Raw genomic sequence first — 17,311 nt, 5'->3', positions numbered from 1 at the left:
TATTACTCACCGCATCCATTCTATGTACACATATATATGTGTATTTGTATTATATATACTTGTATATAGCCTAAGATTGCTATGCTAATTGTAAACTTTTAGTATCTTTTCACCACTAAGTTTCTACTTCACTTTCTAATATAATTCTAGAAATCTAGACTATTAAGTAAACTGATATCCTAATGCCAAAACTGGGGAGGAGCAATATAATCTGAGAACTGCACACCTTATCCAAGCAGCAACTGAACCGTAATTAGAATTTAGAAAATGTCACTGGAAACCTAAACTGGTGTTGAGGAAGATGCAAAGAGTTGAGATAAAAGCAAGCTTTTGTGAATAAATAAGCAGCATTTAACTGATGTAAGAAGCAGCAGAATTCTAGCTTGCTAAATTAGCTTCAAATACTGTAATATTTTTATTTCTTCAAGAAATGCCTATATCAGAATTGAGTTTGATACATCAGCATATGCTGATTAACCTTTTAATAATAAAAGATGATTATTTTAACTCCAAAAAGCAATTAATACGGAGCAAGTCAGACTTGCAATATTTCCATTAGAAGAATCTGTTCTTCAGGATGGATCAAAAACCAGCTCTAAGTCAAATTCCTGCTGGGAATCAGAGGCAAAGCAAAGCACCGTACTTTGAGTGGCCTTCTTTGGTGACCTTAACATTGATTTTTTTTATTAAATATTTTTACCTTGATGTTTTACACTGAGCCTGTTGGCAGAGTTGCTGAGGCTGATAAATATTTCATATGAACCTGTATAAATCTGTGATTTTTAATCACCGTGATTGAGAAATTTCTAGCTCTGCCTCAGAAGCAAGGACACTTCCACAGTTTGATTTACTGTGTGGAACATGTTTAAAAGAGTCTGCACAGTAATCCTGAGGAGAAAGCCCAAATCTCAAGGTTTCTTAAAGACCTAGCTCTGTAAGCCAAGGGATTACTGCAGAATTCAGCTACCTTTTTTCTACAGGGAACACATACCAAGTTTAAACTGACTTCGTAAAAAAAATTTCCCTCTGTGCCCAAACCTGAACCCCCTTCTGAAGGAGAACACGTGCCGTGTTACCAGGCAAGACCAGAGCTGTACAGTTTCCAACTGGTAAGGGTTACTTAGGTCTTGTCTGTAGAAGGGACCTGTACTATTATACTTTGATTTTCTGTTAGAAAGCCAACGGGCACCTATAAAAGGGCTAAAGCAACCTAATAATGCCGGGCTTGAGGCACTCTGATTGAACTCCGGCCCTGTACTGTGCCTGAGATTTCATCCCCTCCCCAGCATGCTCATTCTTCATTCCAGTAGATTATTGGGTTTTTTCTTGAGAATAATTTCATTCTTACAAAAAGCACAGCTCATTTCCAGTTATATCTGCTGAGGTCTCCCTAATGTAATTCACCCCTGCAAAAAAGTTACTTAGCTTCACCTCTTCTATATGTCCTTTCCTCCTTCATCACTAACTGCCGAGCAACAAATCCCTCAGGCTCCCAGATTTCGTACTTTCCTCGAATGAGCCGCCTGGAGTATTCTCAGCACCCCTGGCCCTCACTCCTACGAGTCCCAAGGAACGTGCCCTTGCTCCTGCTCACGTCCCCTGAACCTGGCAGTTCAGCTCACAGACTTTGCTCACGTGTGTTCGCATTTCCTCAGCCTTAGCGGTTCGACATCAGATCTCCACTGGTCTCCACCATGATTCCACAAAACTTCATTCTCCAGCTCCTTTCTCCTCCCAATGCCCCCCTCACTCATCATTTGGCATATTTCTCGCCGAGATAACCGAAAGGTTTGCACACTTTAGCACAAGTTACATTTTTCAAGCACAAGTTGCATTTTTCTCCTCCTATTAGTTTCTACTTTATATGAGGTGTTAACCATTACTAAATTAAAGTCTACCTGATACATGAAGCTATTCAATACTTGTCCAATTTATTTCCATTGAAGCTCCTCTGAAGTATCTGGCAGTGACCGCTTGTCACAGATGTTACACTGATTAACAAAACTTTTGCACCAAATCATTGTGGTCATCTCCAGCCAGAGCTACTGAAGGAATTTGTACACTTTTGGAAAAAAAATAGCCTTGGTACCGGTACGTTTAAATTTGCTGAATTTGTTGGAATTAAATCTCATCCCTTTTCATGACACTGTCCGTTAATCTACTACGTGGTCCATTTCAATGATGAAAGGCTGTTTAGATTTCATTCTTTGTTTGCATCTTACTGTTAAGAAGAAGGGAAAACTTTCAAACAGTGTTGCATAAAATAGAATTTCTTGGTGTGAGAGAATGACAATAAACATTCTCAGCATGTGTGTGACACATCACATTACTAGCCAAATGGTTTCTCTTAGATTTATAATTTCATGGAGTTTAAGAGATGGAATCCTTTAATATTTACATTATCTTATTTGCTTAATAGTTTTCCATATAAGTCCACATAATACAAAAGCTATAGAATGTCTTTCTTAGTGTGAAAGTCAATTGAAAATTGAACCATCCTTCCTTCCAAATTACACTTTATTTTCAAGAGACCAGGATTTTCTGAGTTCCACTTGGTTTGTATTCTACTTTTCTGGCTTTTCCGCGATACACCAGCAGAAACCTCCTTACCCATTCCCCATGGTCCTCTCTGTTACAGTAGTTTGGTGGCCCTGAAATGTGGCTTTTGCAGGCGAGGAGTCAGATGGAATATGCATTTCTGGGGGGATGCTACCAGGGCTTCCTGAGCCCAGCTTCCTCCCTGAAAAGAAGGCAGATTTCCCCATCTTCACCTCAAGGCAGCAGATGCCACCACTGCCCGTTGCAGCTCCACGTGGTTGTATCCTCAGTGGAGTGTCCATAGGCAGAACCCCACTGCTCGACAGATCTGGAAATCCTGGGGAGCCCGAGGCACTTTGCCGGCATTGCCTCAGCATGCCAAAACAGCTCAACTTCGGTCTGTCCCCTTTACTTTTTTCAAATTATTATTTGTCCTTCAGGCTGAAAGTATTGGACAAAACACCCAGGCTGATGTGCTCAGGTCCTTAGAAGAGCCCCCCATAGCAAATGTCTTTGTCTAATGCAGCTCACTTGTTCACTTAGGAGAGGTGTCTGCATTAGACCAATCCTGAACCAAGACTCATGTCTTAAATGAGAATATTTCCTAAAATGCTTATATTTTTCTGAGCTGTAACCATTTCAGAGTCCCTGGCTGAAGAACTGTCTCCTCCTAGACTTAACCCCTTACCCATTCCCAGAGTGTATGAACAGCAGAACAAAAGAAAAGAATGAAAAGGCTCGGAGCCTTTTCTGGAAGCCCCAGCTGGCATTTTAGATCAGTTGTCAGCTAGACATCAAATTCAATTCATGGCCAGTATTCCTCCTGCCAATACAACTATATTTTTGTCTAATGAAACAAAATGATAGCAGTGTCAGAATCAGTAGACAAAGGTCTGCTTAAACTTCTACATTTACCAAAACTTTAAGCACAGAATACGGACAGCTGTTTAAGTAAAATAATAGCCTGGGCAATAAAAAATAATTAATTCAGCATAATACTAATGCATGCTTCAGAGAATGCAGACTTTGTACCTTCGCCATTTGGATTTGTGAAGGAAATAGCCCCTACTTAGTTTAGGCTTCACTAGAAAGTTTTGGTAATGGAAGTTTAACTGCTTCCACACATCAGCTGTTTGGGAGCTGACAAGAGCCTGGTGCAGGAGCTGGGGAGCACGTCTTCCTTAGACAAACTCAACCCTTGGTTTTCACAAGGCCGCCAACATAAAGGCAGCACAGATGAACCCCGGCATCCACAGGGCCCCCAGCATCCTGAGGGGTAGCTATGCTTGTGTTAGCTCTTCTGGGACTGACTGAGTGCCGTGGATGCCATGAAACGGAAATTCACGATCCTGCCAGTCCATTCTTTCCGTCTGCTCCACTTGGGAAATGCAGCAGGATGACAAGATTTGTCCCAAAGCTGAGCTCACACCAAGCACCGTCCCGGCTGCAATAGGGAGCTGCTGATTCCTCCGTCTGTGTTGGGGGATATATTCATACAAGTCCTGCTGTGTGGGGACTGCAAATCCAGAGACGTTTCTGAGGCCACAGCAGAGCTGAAGCAGCCCGGGGTATATTAATATAACCAGGCTGAGAGCAGGACGGGGCTGGTCCTGACACAAGACACTTGGTGTCAAGTAACCTGAAGCTGGTGACCATCATTTTCACACCTCGCTCTGTGAGCTCGGCATGTCAGGCTTATAAATACCTAACACACCATGTAGTAACACACCGTTACATACTGATGAGATGAGGCCCACGAGCACTGCTCCTGGTCAGGATGTATCTTCACTGCAGACCAATTTCAGGTGATCAGCAGGAGGATCTCTACATGTCAGGCAGCTTTATTGAGGTGAGATGGGGGCAGCTTTAAAACCTCTGTTCCCTGGGTGTTTTGTATGAATAGTACTTTTGCGAGCACAACACGAATTACATTATAAATGACTGGTTTATGATCCTGCCTCAAAGAACTATGAGACAACTTATCTTTGTCAAGGAGTAAACAAGGAGTGTAGGATGACACTGAAAAATTATCAGTATTCAAGTGGTTTCACCCACATCCTCACTGCAAAGCAAAAAGGTCATAGGAGCCGAGTGTGCTATTATAGCTAGGGATAATTTCTGTACTTGAAGAAGGTTTTGTTGTTTGATAGTTCTGGTTTTGCTGATTATTTCTCATTGATTTTTTCCCAACTACAAGTGGGAAAAAAGTTCTCTAATAAAGGCAAGCTCCAGTATTTTATGAGGGATTTTCTACCTCTGAAAGTTGCCAATAAAACAGAAAAAAGGAGAAAACACATGGAGGGTGAGGCAACTCTAGCTAAACGTGCCATTTAGACTAAAAAATGTTATTTAAAAATGAAGAATACGCGATACCCATGGGAGGGTACTTCTTGCCTTTGAACTGATGTGGGCAGTGCAATCCTGCCCAGGCTCAGCCCTGCACACGCTGCAGAACCGCCTGCTGTCCAGTCGAGTGCGGCAGCTCCCGCTGGCTGAGATCAGCTCTGGAGACGGCAGGAGAAGTCGGCACAGCTGCTAATTGCTTCTGAACAAACATCTGTCGTGCCCAGGGCTGAGACACGCCACTGACTCATCTACCAAAGGATTGATAGTCACCCCAAAATGTCACCAGGCTTGGAGAGTCGTTTGAAAGTCGCTCTGGAATGTGCTCCCGTTTTAAACCGAACGGGCTCCCTGGGGGCTGCTCCCAGCCCTGCCAGCGATGTCGCACATCCCACTGCCATGGAAACCATTTCTAGGTCACCTTTACAGAACAGTGCAGAGAAAACATCTTCTCACCAGCTCCACCATTAGAGCACACCCCTTTTCAATGGAGATTGCAGTAACCAGCTTAACATTTACTGTAATTGCACGTAATATGCCACAAATAAAAAGACATGCTCTCTCCAGCATAAAGATGGGAAGGTCTCACATTCTGTGATTCTGTATGTACCATGCAGGAGGGCTCAGCTCGGACTCTGCTGTTATATTTCTAGTCTTCTAGCAAGGAAAGCAAAATGATCCTGTCCATCCATTTTGTAACTCACGCTGTGTAACAGCTTGGGTTAAACTAATTCTGGAGAGAACATCATTAACGCTGGAGAGACCCTACCAAGAGCGAAACCACAGCTGGAGCTGCTTTTATATATCTGGCTGTAGCTACGGATAAATAAAACTGACAGAACCAATAATTCAAGTCACAAAATCAGATTTAAGGAGCCATTGAACTGAACAACAATATATTGAGCAGAGACAGAAAAGTGCCAGGAAGCATTTCAGATCCTGAAATACAGAAATATTTCAGGACAAAAGAAGTAAGAAATAATTACAAAGCAGATTCTTGACTATTCAAGGAACACCAAAAACTTTCCAATGCGGGGAAGAAATGGAATTTTTTACAGCACCTGTTAGTAAACACTTTAGCCTAATTATTTTAAGTATGGAATCAAGATGTTCAGATCTGTGAAGGAAGCATCTTTAGCAAGATAAAATTTGGGAAGGGAACCTAGGAAAAAAGAAAAACAAAGTTTTCACATTACATTGATAAATCTCTAAAATTTTTTTCTGTGTAATTTTAACAACGAGTTGCTCTCAAGAACTTAAATTTGAAGTTGTACTGCAGGACTTCTCTCTTATGTGCAGGGCACAGTCCTCCAGCCCAACAGCCACCAATCCTCAAGAAATACGTTAATATTTACAGCTGTCATTTCTTTTTTGCCACTGTTGGGTTTGTTGGTTAGTTTTTTTCAGCTAATGGAGAAGCAGAATAGTATCTCTAGCACCCACTATTTCATAAAAGGAAAATGATGCAAGTCATGATAGACTGACCACAAGTTATACTATTATTGAATTGATTTCGCAAGTCATTCCCAAACTCCTGAGAGCTATAGCACGACAGAGATCACAAGAAATTAAAAAGTACAGGAAGAGAGGAGAGAAAAATATGACTGAGACTCTGAAATAAAACATATTTGACAATGCTGAGACTATGCTGACAAGGATTGTGCAAGAAAAAGCTCTCTTGAATATGTAGAAGGAGAGGGTGAAATTTCCTCAGTATTATTTTATCTCCTGTAGGGACAACAATGTCAGCAAATGTGGAACTGAGATCATGTCGACAAGGTGGAACTGAGAAAAGCTGAATGACAATGTTTCAAACAACTGTAAAGTCCAAGGAACTTAAATACTGCATACAAATGCAACATTATATTATTTTTGCAATTATTTTAAGAGTCTAGAATATAGAGGATTTGATAATAAGTTAGGACAAAAAACTGCTTGCTCCTCTCCTGAGGAATGTTTCTGAAGGTACTTTACTAGAACTTGGATTAGTTTTGGAGAAAAGCTCTGAAAATTCATTAAGGAGAATATACCTCAGTATAATTAAATATAAGTGATCAATGTGTATAAATACTTGATGGCGGGACTAATGAAGACAGAACCAGACTCTTCTCCAGTACCTATTGGCATGCAAGAGGCCACAGGCACAAATAGACAACAAGAAATTCTGTTTAAACATAAGATTTTTTTTCTTACTGTGAGGGTGGTCAAACACTGCAACAGGTTACCCAGGGAGGTTGTAGAGCCAAAGAACCACAGAATCATAGAATAATTTTGGTTCTCCAGCCTTGGAAATACTGAAAGCACAACTGGACATGGAAGACGATCTCCAGACCTCCCCTCCAGCCTCAGCTATTCTGTGATTCTCAGAGTCTCTTACCTATAGAGACAAAGGTCTGTGTTTGTGTTTTTCATTAGTAACATTCTGAACAAGGACAGTACGACAGAAAATATACAGCAAGAAAACAAAGTGACAACAGAATAGCCCTTGACTATCAAACATGAGAAATCTGTGTCTCTCACTTACCAGAAAGTCCACCCTTGGAAAAACACCTGCTTATGTTCACGTGAACTATTCCACTTCAACTGACTCTCATTTGGTGAGGAATCTCATGAGGAATCTTAACCTGTTTTAGAGTTGAGAGACCTTTAAAACTAAAGGATTTCACAATACAAAAACCTTGGGTTTCTTTATCTTTTGTTCATGAAAGAAAACAGCCACTCCCAGCTTATACTCTGTTTATATTTTTTTAAGGAAAAGGGAGCTTAGAACTAAAAAGTAGCAAGACTTTTAAAATACATTTCAAATCTTACAAGACATTTGACACTGCCTTATAAACAGAAACAGGCTTAATAACAAATATCAGCATAGAGGCCCATACACTACCGCTACTAAAAATGGAAAGACCTAACTCAGGCAATTTGTATGGAATCTTCAGAAATTCTGTGTTACAGACTCCAGATTCACTTCATTGCTGCATAGGTGAATAAACTCTAACTAGTTTTAAAGCTGCATCTGCTGTTGAATGATAACATTCTGGAGACCTGGTCATAACTTCTGCTGAAAATAAACAGCTGGAGATCTTTGAAGGATGGTGGAGTTGTAGTTTAGCCTTTGACTGGCTCATAAATTGTCACACCAGCAAATAGCAAATGTAAGTCCCATTTTCCTTTATTTCTTCCCTATCACTCCTTGTCCAGCCAATACCATATAAAAATTTCCATACAAATTATAGCAGGTATGGACAGAGGAATGCTGACAAGTCACTTAATGGCCCTACTACAACTATATTACAGCGCAAGAGTGCTAAATAGACCCCTAAAAAGGTCTTTGGAAGCATTTTACACAATTATGGGAAGAAAAATGAACCGTCATAGTCAAGTCATTCAGATTCAAGTTTAATTTTTCATAGTTATCAATGGCCAAGAATGATTCAGAAAACACCCTTAGCGACTGGTGTGCTGTGTTTACACACAGCCCCACCATAATTAAACACGAGGTAATTTTGCTATTTAAACAATTAGAGCACTGCGTGTTCACACGTGCTCTGTTTAACCATCAGTACCAATGTAATGATAAAATCCTATTCAGTTACCTCTAGAGCACTTAGTCATTCACTCGTCTCTGCCCTTTCGCAGTTCTGGGTCCCCCAGCATTCACGATTCCCTTTGACCTCAGCTTTTGCGTTGGGAGAATTAATGGTTCTCTGCCTGGCAGAAGGCAGATAAGGGATGTTTCCCAATAAGCAGTTTCTACATTGCCTGACCGAGGGCACCTACCTGTGTCAGTGCTTTACAGTCCCTGCTTGGTCCTAATAACTCCCATTTATCTTTGTGCTCCAAAGCGCATACAGTATTTATTATGAACCCACCCATAAAACTCCCACCATCTTCACAGTAAATTACATGGGATATTGGCTCCTCATGAGCAAAATCTCCCTGTCTAATTGTGTTTTACCAGTCCATATTCACTTATTTCTCTGACTGAAGCAAACACTTGATACGCAAGAACAAGAGAGCATTTCTTTCCATACCATGTGCAGGAACAGTATGTGATAAGCATAACAGCAAAGATATTTGTATTTGAAAAGTCAATGCAAGATAAAGACAGCAAGTACATGCTTGCTAAAGCATTACCATGCTTGGTAAACTGGTGGCACTGGCACATACATTCAAAATTAGGTCAGTCACATTATGCCAATTGTCTTGGAGTTTTAAGAATACTGGTGAGAGGTACCAAGTGCATCGATGCTATGCACAGCCTGAAAAGCCTTGTGGAAATGAAGAACTATTCTTTACGCTACTCATCCAGAGCATGTTTTTACTATGCATTGATCAAAACTTCTGATTTGGCCTGCTCCGAGCACTGCTGGATGCCCTGAAAAGTCCGACCCACATTAAAGGTGTGCACAGAACGAGTCAAAAATGCCTGGGGGGCCCCCGCAGGGAGCTTTTTTAGGCCACAGTAATCCATCTTTTGGCTGAGGTGCCAGAGAGCTTGTTCATCCTTCTAAATGTCTGAGGGGAAAACAGGAAAGAACTCGAGGGTCACCAGTTCCCACCTGATCTAACGGGCACCCTCAGTGCACAGGGGTTCATCCCAACGACCCCAAAGAGCAGCAAGACTGAGTATCCATGTGTGTCCATGTGTGTCCATGGGGCGGGGGCTCTGGGGCATCCAACCTCGGGGGCCGTAGGAGTTAGGGCAGCCTAAGAGAAGTCTCAGCTTGAGTGAAAAGGATACCATTTGTTTGCAGTTTAAAAAAAAATTCACGCTTGAATAACAGGGAGAGGAAAAATTGATTTCTGTTCAGAAAGTTCCAACAAAACAAAATGAGGGAAAAAAGCAAAGTTACCAGACAATAGAGGAGAAAATAATGTAGTCATTTCAATAGACCTGACAATATAAAAAATCCAGCCTGGCAAGTGAGTGTGGCCTACCTAGAATGTGAAATTAGTCCTGCACATGGTAACGATTGCTAAGCACATCACTATGGAAATTGAGAGCGCACAGCAGGCACGGGGAGTCTTAGAAATGTGGAAATCAATGCACTGTATGCTGTGGCGAAGAGCGATTCCAGCAGAGTGACCTTTAAACAATTCAATAGGTTGTCGGCAAGTGGAGAGAAGCGCAAGTGGAGAAGCCGGGTGCAGCAGAGCCCCGAGGCAGCAGCGCGGGGGGTCCCCAACAACCTGGCAGTGGTTCTGTGGACGGGAGGGATAACAGGACAGATTATTCACCCATGGTTAAGGTAAAATGGGCAGCTATTTAGCAGTAATGCTACCTAATAATTTGAGAAGAGAAATAGAAACTACTCCACCCTGTGGAGAATGCCATGGATGAGCTTGGTCAAGACATCTACGTTAATGGCTCTTCCTTCCAGAGAGTGATGAGGACACAGTGAGCGAAGCCCTTGGGGTGGCAGAGGGAAGAGCAGATGATATATCATTCCCTTCATGCAGTTAGGGGAAGGACTAAGCAAGCAGAACAGACCAGGAATTTGTTTGGTCAGAAAAAGTGGATTTCATTAAATTGAATATTATTTTGTTGATATAAATTGCATCGAGAGTTCATAGTAGGTCAAGAGCTCTGCAGTATATCTGAGGATATAGTACTCACCTGGGAGGTGGAAGATTGAATATAATTGAGTAGGGACTTAACTTTGGTCTCCCATATCATCATGAATTCTCTAACCATTGCACTACTGACCTGCCGGGTTCTCTCTTAATCTTTCCTCTTGGAGCTGCTCCACTTTGCATAAACAATTGCACGTTATGCAGAGCAAGGAATTAAACCCAGTTGTCCCATATCCTAGATGAAAGCCCTGATCCATGGGGTATCCACTTCAACTGTACATAAACCTCTTGGGTCACACCAGTTGAAATCGGCTTTTTGAATAAGGTCTAAGAGTTATCTCAATCCGGTCAAACAACTCAAATAAATCTGAAATAAGCAATTTACACTCAGTCTTCCCTTCTCGTCCCCAGAACAAGAAAAACTATTCACACAGCCCTTCGCATGGAATATGTCCATCACATTTTGTAGACTACACAATGGATCTTGAAATCTCCAAAAATTATTGTAGACCTCAAGCATATTTTCTGCAAAAAGACATATTTTTTCTCCCATACCTTTTTTTAGTTCTTCTGGTGATTCTTTTTTCAGATAATTAAAATTCCCATTCCATTGTTTCAAATACTTTAAATGCTTTTACCTCTCAATCACTCAATGCCAGTCTGGTTTACATTTCCTATTACCTATTACTTCAAGGTTGAGCTGCAGTAAACATTCATAAAAATAGCTATCCATATAGAAATGCAATTTATATAGATGGTATTTGCCTTCTTATCAAGAACCAACTACATATAGAAACACATTTGTTTTTTCTTTACATATTGTCTGTGCTACAATGTTTTTGTGTTACTGGTTTGATATTATCCTCTTCCAATCTGAACAACAAAAAACTTTTTTTAGACTCTTTCCAGTTTTACTCAAGTATCTGGAAATAATTTTTATCCTTATTTCCTTTTTTACCTAGCTCCTTATGCATAAAGAAAAATCACCTCTAGCCTGAAAATAATAGTATATCAAAAATTTAAAGACTTGAAGGGAACTTGAGACTTGCAACACCAGCATCAATGATTTAAACCTGTAAAAGGAACTGAGACCTTGTCACTGATTTTGGCTGAAGAAATGGGTCATTTACTCACGTTGGGTCTTTGTCAGAGGCATTGCCAAAGTCAGAGTGTGGAGGATAATTTATTTTGTTTGCTTTTCAGACAGATTATATTATTCCTGCTTGTATTTTGTGCACTTATTTCAGCAGTCTGAGACAGTCTGGTGGGTGAAATATCAAAAGCCAGGAGATTTATATCTATTTCAAAAGTGTAGTGCAAACATACTCGTCCTCAGAGAGCCGTGGTACCTGGACTCAGTAGTTAAAGCCAGTAACATCACTTAACAGACTACCTCAATGAACCTCAATTATCTGGTTGTATTTTCATATAAGAAGCGGTTAGGACGTACTTCTTAATGGCATTACAGCTTCTGTGGCATTGAGGCTGCAGTGCTGGCTGAGCTGATCAACACGGGGAGAGAAATCGCCTGCAGGCTGCAAAGTCCCACAGAGAAGGGCCTTCAGTTCTGCCTTTTTTCCATAAAGCAAGCTGTAAGCTTTGGAATCGTTACCATCAATATTATCATTATTAACTAATCTGAAGATTAATTCCCACATCTTCTTTGAAGTTGCCTCACTGAGCGACTTTGTCAGCAAGTGCAGCTGTTACTGAATGTATTTAGAGTGCAGGTTCCAGCAGATCCAGTGGCTTCCCATCCATCCATCCATCCATCCATCCATCCATCCATCCATCCATCCACACAGCCAACTTTTGGTCCCTACCTTTCCCTTCCTTTGCAAGGTGAACTGCTTCAGTTTAGGTTAGCTAAACTGGGAAAAAAAAAAAAAAGATGAAGATTTAAAAGATCTGAGTCAATCCTTAGCTTGTATTCAAAAAGTTCTCAAACGAAAATATATATAGTTCATGCTGTTGAAATTCCATTAGAGAAAGCTCATTCAATGGCATGAGGGTTTTGCCTGCTTACCTCTAATGTGAAAATAACAGCAGAAGGATTTTTTTGATTTACACTCTGACCAAGCAGAAGTTTTTGAGGGAAACTACCACATGCAAAATACCACATCTCAAGCTGTGATATACTGTGGTTCATATACAGCAATAAGTTGCGCGCATCCTTGTTGGCTTAAGAGCTAGATATGCTTTAGAATATACCCCTAGCAGTGGGTTTTAACAGGGTTCTAAACTTCTGAGTTTTCTGGACAATTTCTATACACACACTCTCACAAAATGAACACTTAAAAGGATGGAACTCGAGACTGAACCAGGTTCTTAATGAATATGAATTATGCTTCCTCCCCCCAGCAGGACAATACCTGCAGGATACATTTACATCTTGCATCTGTCTGCACTGGAAATAACGGAGTGGTACCAGGTGGAACAGATGGCAGGATGAAAGAGAAAAACGAAGCGGTGAAGAGCATACATCCATCTCCAGCAGAGCAAAGTGCTGAAAGGAAGACCTGGAGTACCCAGAAAGGCTTTTAGAGAAAAACACCTTAGAGATATAAGCTGTTCAACCTTCCTTTTCTCCCCTCTTAAGTAAAGATAACTTGCTCTGATTCATAAGATGGAACTGCTCCTGCAGCTGGCTGTTGTTGTGGTATAAGATGCCTTTTTCTTGTTCAACTTTGCTGAATGTTTTTGGCTTAAAGTAAAGGAAACAGACACTGATTTGTCAGGAGTAGCTGCTTCTGGGCAGGGTCAAGTGCAAACAAGACTTGCATATTACATGTCTACTCCAGTTTTCTAAAGAAAAAAAAATATTTTTCCTATCAAAATATCTGCAATACACTTAATGGAGACTGAGTGATTCCTTGGCTTTTGGCATGTGATGCACATCATGGCTAACTGTCTTTCCAAGCTGTGAAGAAATGGGGTGTCTCCTTTTCCACATCACCAAAGATCACTGCAGACGCCTTTGCCACAGTCACATCATGCCAGCAGTTTTACACGCTCATCTGATTCTCTGCAGTGGTTGTGCGATGCTGCTGCTGTTATTTTTATACTGTATGAAGCAGCACCCAAACTTTTCATTGTATTTGAAGCATTCTGCCCTTGGGGTTTTTCCACGTAAAGGAAAAATACTGCTATCAACTCTGTACTCATGAAAATTCATACCATGCCAACAGCCCAGTAAGCCCTTTAAAACCTTTCCGAGATGAATCTCAAGAACTTTTGTTCAGAGTCACAGAAATCTTCACCGTCTTCAAGACACTACTTTATGTGCTGACTTTGAACAAAACAGACAGGTGCTGAATTTCAGTTTACAGATTGCCTTAGAAATGATAGAAGCCTAAAATAAGGTGACATCTGCACTATTTATTAGTCATATCCAATATCCTGAAGGCTGAGAAAATCTCAGTCTTCCTGAATTGAGAATTAGCGTCTGTGCTTCTTTCCTCACATGTTCAATTTATATCCGCCAGGAACTTTGCCCTGAGTAAAATTGCTGACCGCCCTGTAATGTTCTTTTATTCCACTATCTATCACAGTCAAAATAAGGAGCTTCTTGAACAAGTATTTTTGAACACAAAGGTTTGATAGCCCTGCTTGACATGTCAGGGAAAAAAAAAGTAATTTTGGAACTCTGGAAATTAATGGATTCACATTTTTCTCATCCCACAGAAAACATAACGTTCACCCACTCCCTAAAAATAATATGCTTGTTTCCTGACTATATATCTGGAGGTGATTCAGCAAAGTCCTGGCCACTCAAGCCCAGGTCTAAGCCCTAGCAGTGAGTTTATTTTTCCCTTCCAGAAATCCCTCTTTTACCCAGAGGTTGGCACACGCATTAAGCTCGAGAAAGTACTTGGGTTACCAAGTTCTCATGGGCCCTGCTTCCTAGAACCAAACCAAGGGGTGTTAGTTCACCAGCTTCAGTAGCTCTCTTTATTGTTTCTTATTCCATACATATTTTAAGACCACGCTCCTGGTCGTAGAGGGATGGGACAACCTCCTCCCCTCCTTTTCTTTCATGTGGGATGTGTAGCTGTAATTTCCAATAGCACCTGCAAGCTCCAGAAGTGCGGATCAGTCTCTGCTATACCTACCCAGTTAAGCCCTTCAGACACAACTTTATTCACAGAAGTGAAACACTCTTTGTCATCCTACTGACTTTCAGAGCAAGATTAACAAATAATTAATAGAATTTTGATGTGTTTTTTCCCAGATACCAGACATGCAAACTGAGCAAAAGCTGAGATTTGTAGTAAAGCTCTGTTTGGCTGCAATCTAGCAATACTGATTAAGGTGGAGTTAGTATATCGACATCTAACTGGCCGTATATTCTGGAAAGGAGTCCTCACTACTATAAACTGTGTTTTATTCATAGAAATTCGTCAGAAAAGCCACAGAGTTTGGAGAAGAAAAAACAATTGTGTTCCCTAGGAAACAAATTGAAACATCTGAAAGATTGTAGATGATGAGTAAAGGCGAAAGGCAAAGCACAGAAGCAAAATCTCAGGCAAAGCACTGTGATTTCAGTAACACACTTAGGTCACAACAAAAGTAGCCCTTAAACAGCAAGAAGTATAAAATACTTCTGAAAGGAGCCAGTGACAAAGACTTAATGGGAAAGGGAATCCCATGGATTTTTGTTTCTTCGTCCTTTTATCTGAAAGAACCTCATCTTTCAGAGTTCTTCACATGAGGACTCCTCAAAGAAAAAAAAAATCTAGACGGATTTTCTGTAGTCAGAAAACCTGAACTATGTTCTTTAGCTCATGTAACTAAAGGTGCTGCAGCTTGATGTGCAGCCGGCCGAGGTATGAGGCAAACACCCCCGATTTCAGAGGCAAACTCAGGGTGAGCTGCTGACTCCAGGGGACAGAACTTCCCTAGCATTCCAGGCTCTGGTTTGTCCCGTTCGAGGCTGCAATGCTGCGGGTGTTCCGTGCCTGTCAGCGCAGAGACAATGACACCAACAGTGTCATCGCAGGACAACATCAAACCACCGAGGTTCATCAGAACTGATGTGGAAATAAATTATAAATAACCTCCAACTAGCTCCATTCAATGTAGGCAGTTTCACTGAAGTATAGCCATCAACACTGTGTTTCGACTAGAGAGAGTGAATGAGGGTAAAGAAATAATTAGATTATGTGGGAAGAGACTTGCAGCATCTTTTAATGAATTTACAACCCTTCTCAGAGGAACACTGCTTATTTATTTCCTGCTATATGTGACTATATGATTAATTCATCTCCCAGCTTGATGAAACTGACTCTCCAAACTCTTCATATATTAAAATTCAGCAATAAGAAATAATAGGATTAGCACAGGAGCATTTTCGGCTTCTGCGATTTTATCATGGCTCACACTATAAAGGTTTCCTTCAGAACCCAACTCTTGGAGATGTCACTAGAGGTGAATCTCAGCCTTCATTAGCAATATCTAGCCTTAATGACTATCAGCAGAACTTGGAAAACGTGAGCTTTAATGGCTCAAAACACCAAGTCAACATAGTATATTTTTTAAAATGCAAATGTAATGATTTGGGGATGCAGTGCAAGAATTGGAAAATTGGGGTGGCAATAATGTTATGTGGCATACTAAAGCAAATCCTGTGCGGTAAGACAGTTTGAGTGTTGTTCCTGACACAGGAAAACTCTGCAGTTGTGCCAACACCTTCTGAGCAGGTTGGGTGGGTTTGCTGGGGTGCGTAGTCCTGACAGTCCCTCTGCTCTGCAGTAGAAACCCAGCAGAACTGGATCCAATCTGTCTGCAGTCCCTTTCTGTGGCTCTCCCAGCACCAGCAGAAGTCTGGGCAAAAATCTGCCATTTGCTGCAGCACAAAGAACATAACTGGGCACAGCTGCAAGTTTTAACAACACAGTGTTAAACACAGCATTAGTATGGAAGGAGTAATATGACTGTAGCAGCTCACATCTAGAAAAATTTCATTCATCGTTGAAAAGATATCCAGAGTTGACTGGTTTATTTCAAAAAAAAACATGAAGTCATAGCTTTACAAATGGCTACATAAAAACTAATCATCTTGCCAATTATGAACAGTGAGTTAAATTCTACAATGAATTACCATGGTAAACTCATCACTTGGGCTTTTCCGATATAGTCTTTTACATCAGAGACTAATTAATTTCTAATTGATCTTTCCAAGAACAACTGTTCAGTGTGACCACACAGTTCAATGCCCTGCCTTCCACATTTCCAGCTCTTCAAGCAGAAAAGAGCAGGACTTTAGCTAACGGGGCTCAAGACTGATGTTGTTTATCAGCAGACTCCTTAACCAAGAACACACCACAACACTCAGAGTGCTGCTTCATCTCAGGAATTTTACAGTCCTACTGCAGCTGGTATCCAGTAACCTGGGAAAGACACTTAGTAATAAATATCTTTAGCAGGCTGGACTGCATTGTTACCAGGGCGTACAAACAAGGGTCATTTACGGCCGTTCTTTGGCTGATTTAAACAGATCACGTAATACACACCTCTGCTACAAATTTACCTCGAGGCTATCGAAAAGGTAATATTCTAAACGAGTATAATATTTCAGTCGTTCAGATAATTATTTTGAATTGATAAACTATATTTAGAGGTTGATTCAGAGAGTATATGCTCAACATTTAACAAAAATAGTAACTTGAATGACACCTAGTGGAAAGATAAGCAATAGCTGACGATTGCACAACCATGCACAGTTCTGAATAGTGAAAACAGCAAGGAGGGAGATTCTTCATGACAATGTGTGGAAGGAGAAAGAATTATTTTATGAAACGGGTGGAGGACAACTTAGGAGAAGAATTTCCTAAATGACAAGAGTTTATCTGCCTGT

Source organism: Caloenas nicobarica, chromosome 11, assembly GCF_036013445.1.
Source record: "Caloenas nicobarica isolate bCalNic1 chromosome 11, bCalNic1.hap1, whole genome shotgun sequence".
NCBI lineage: Eukaryota > Metazoa > Chordata > Aves > Columbiformes > Columbidae > Caloenas > Caloenas nicobarica.
This window is presented reverse-complemented; position numbering follows the sequence as displayed.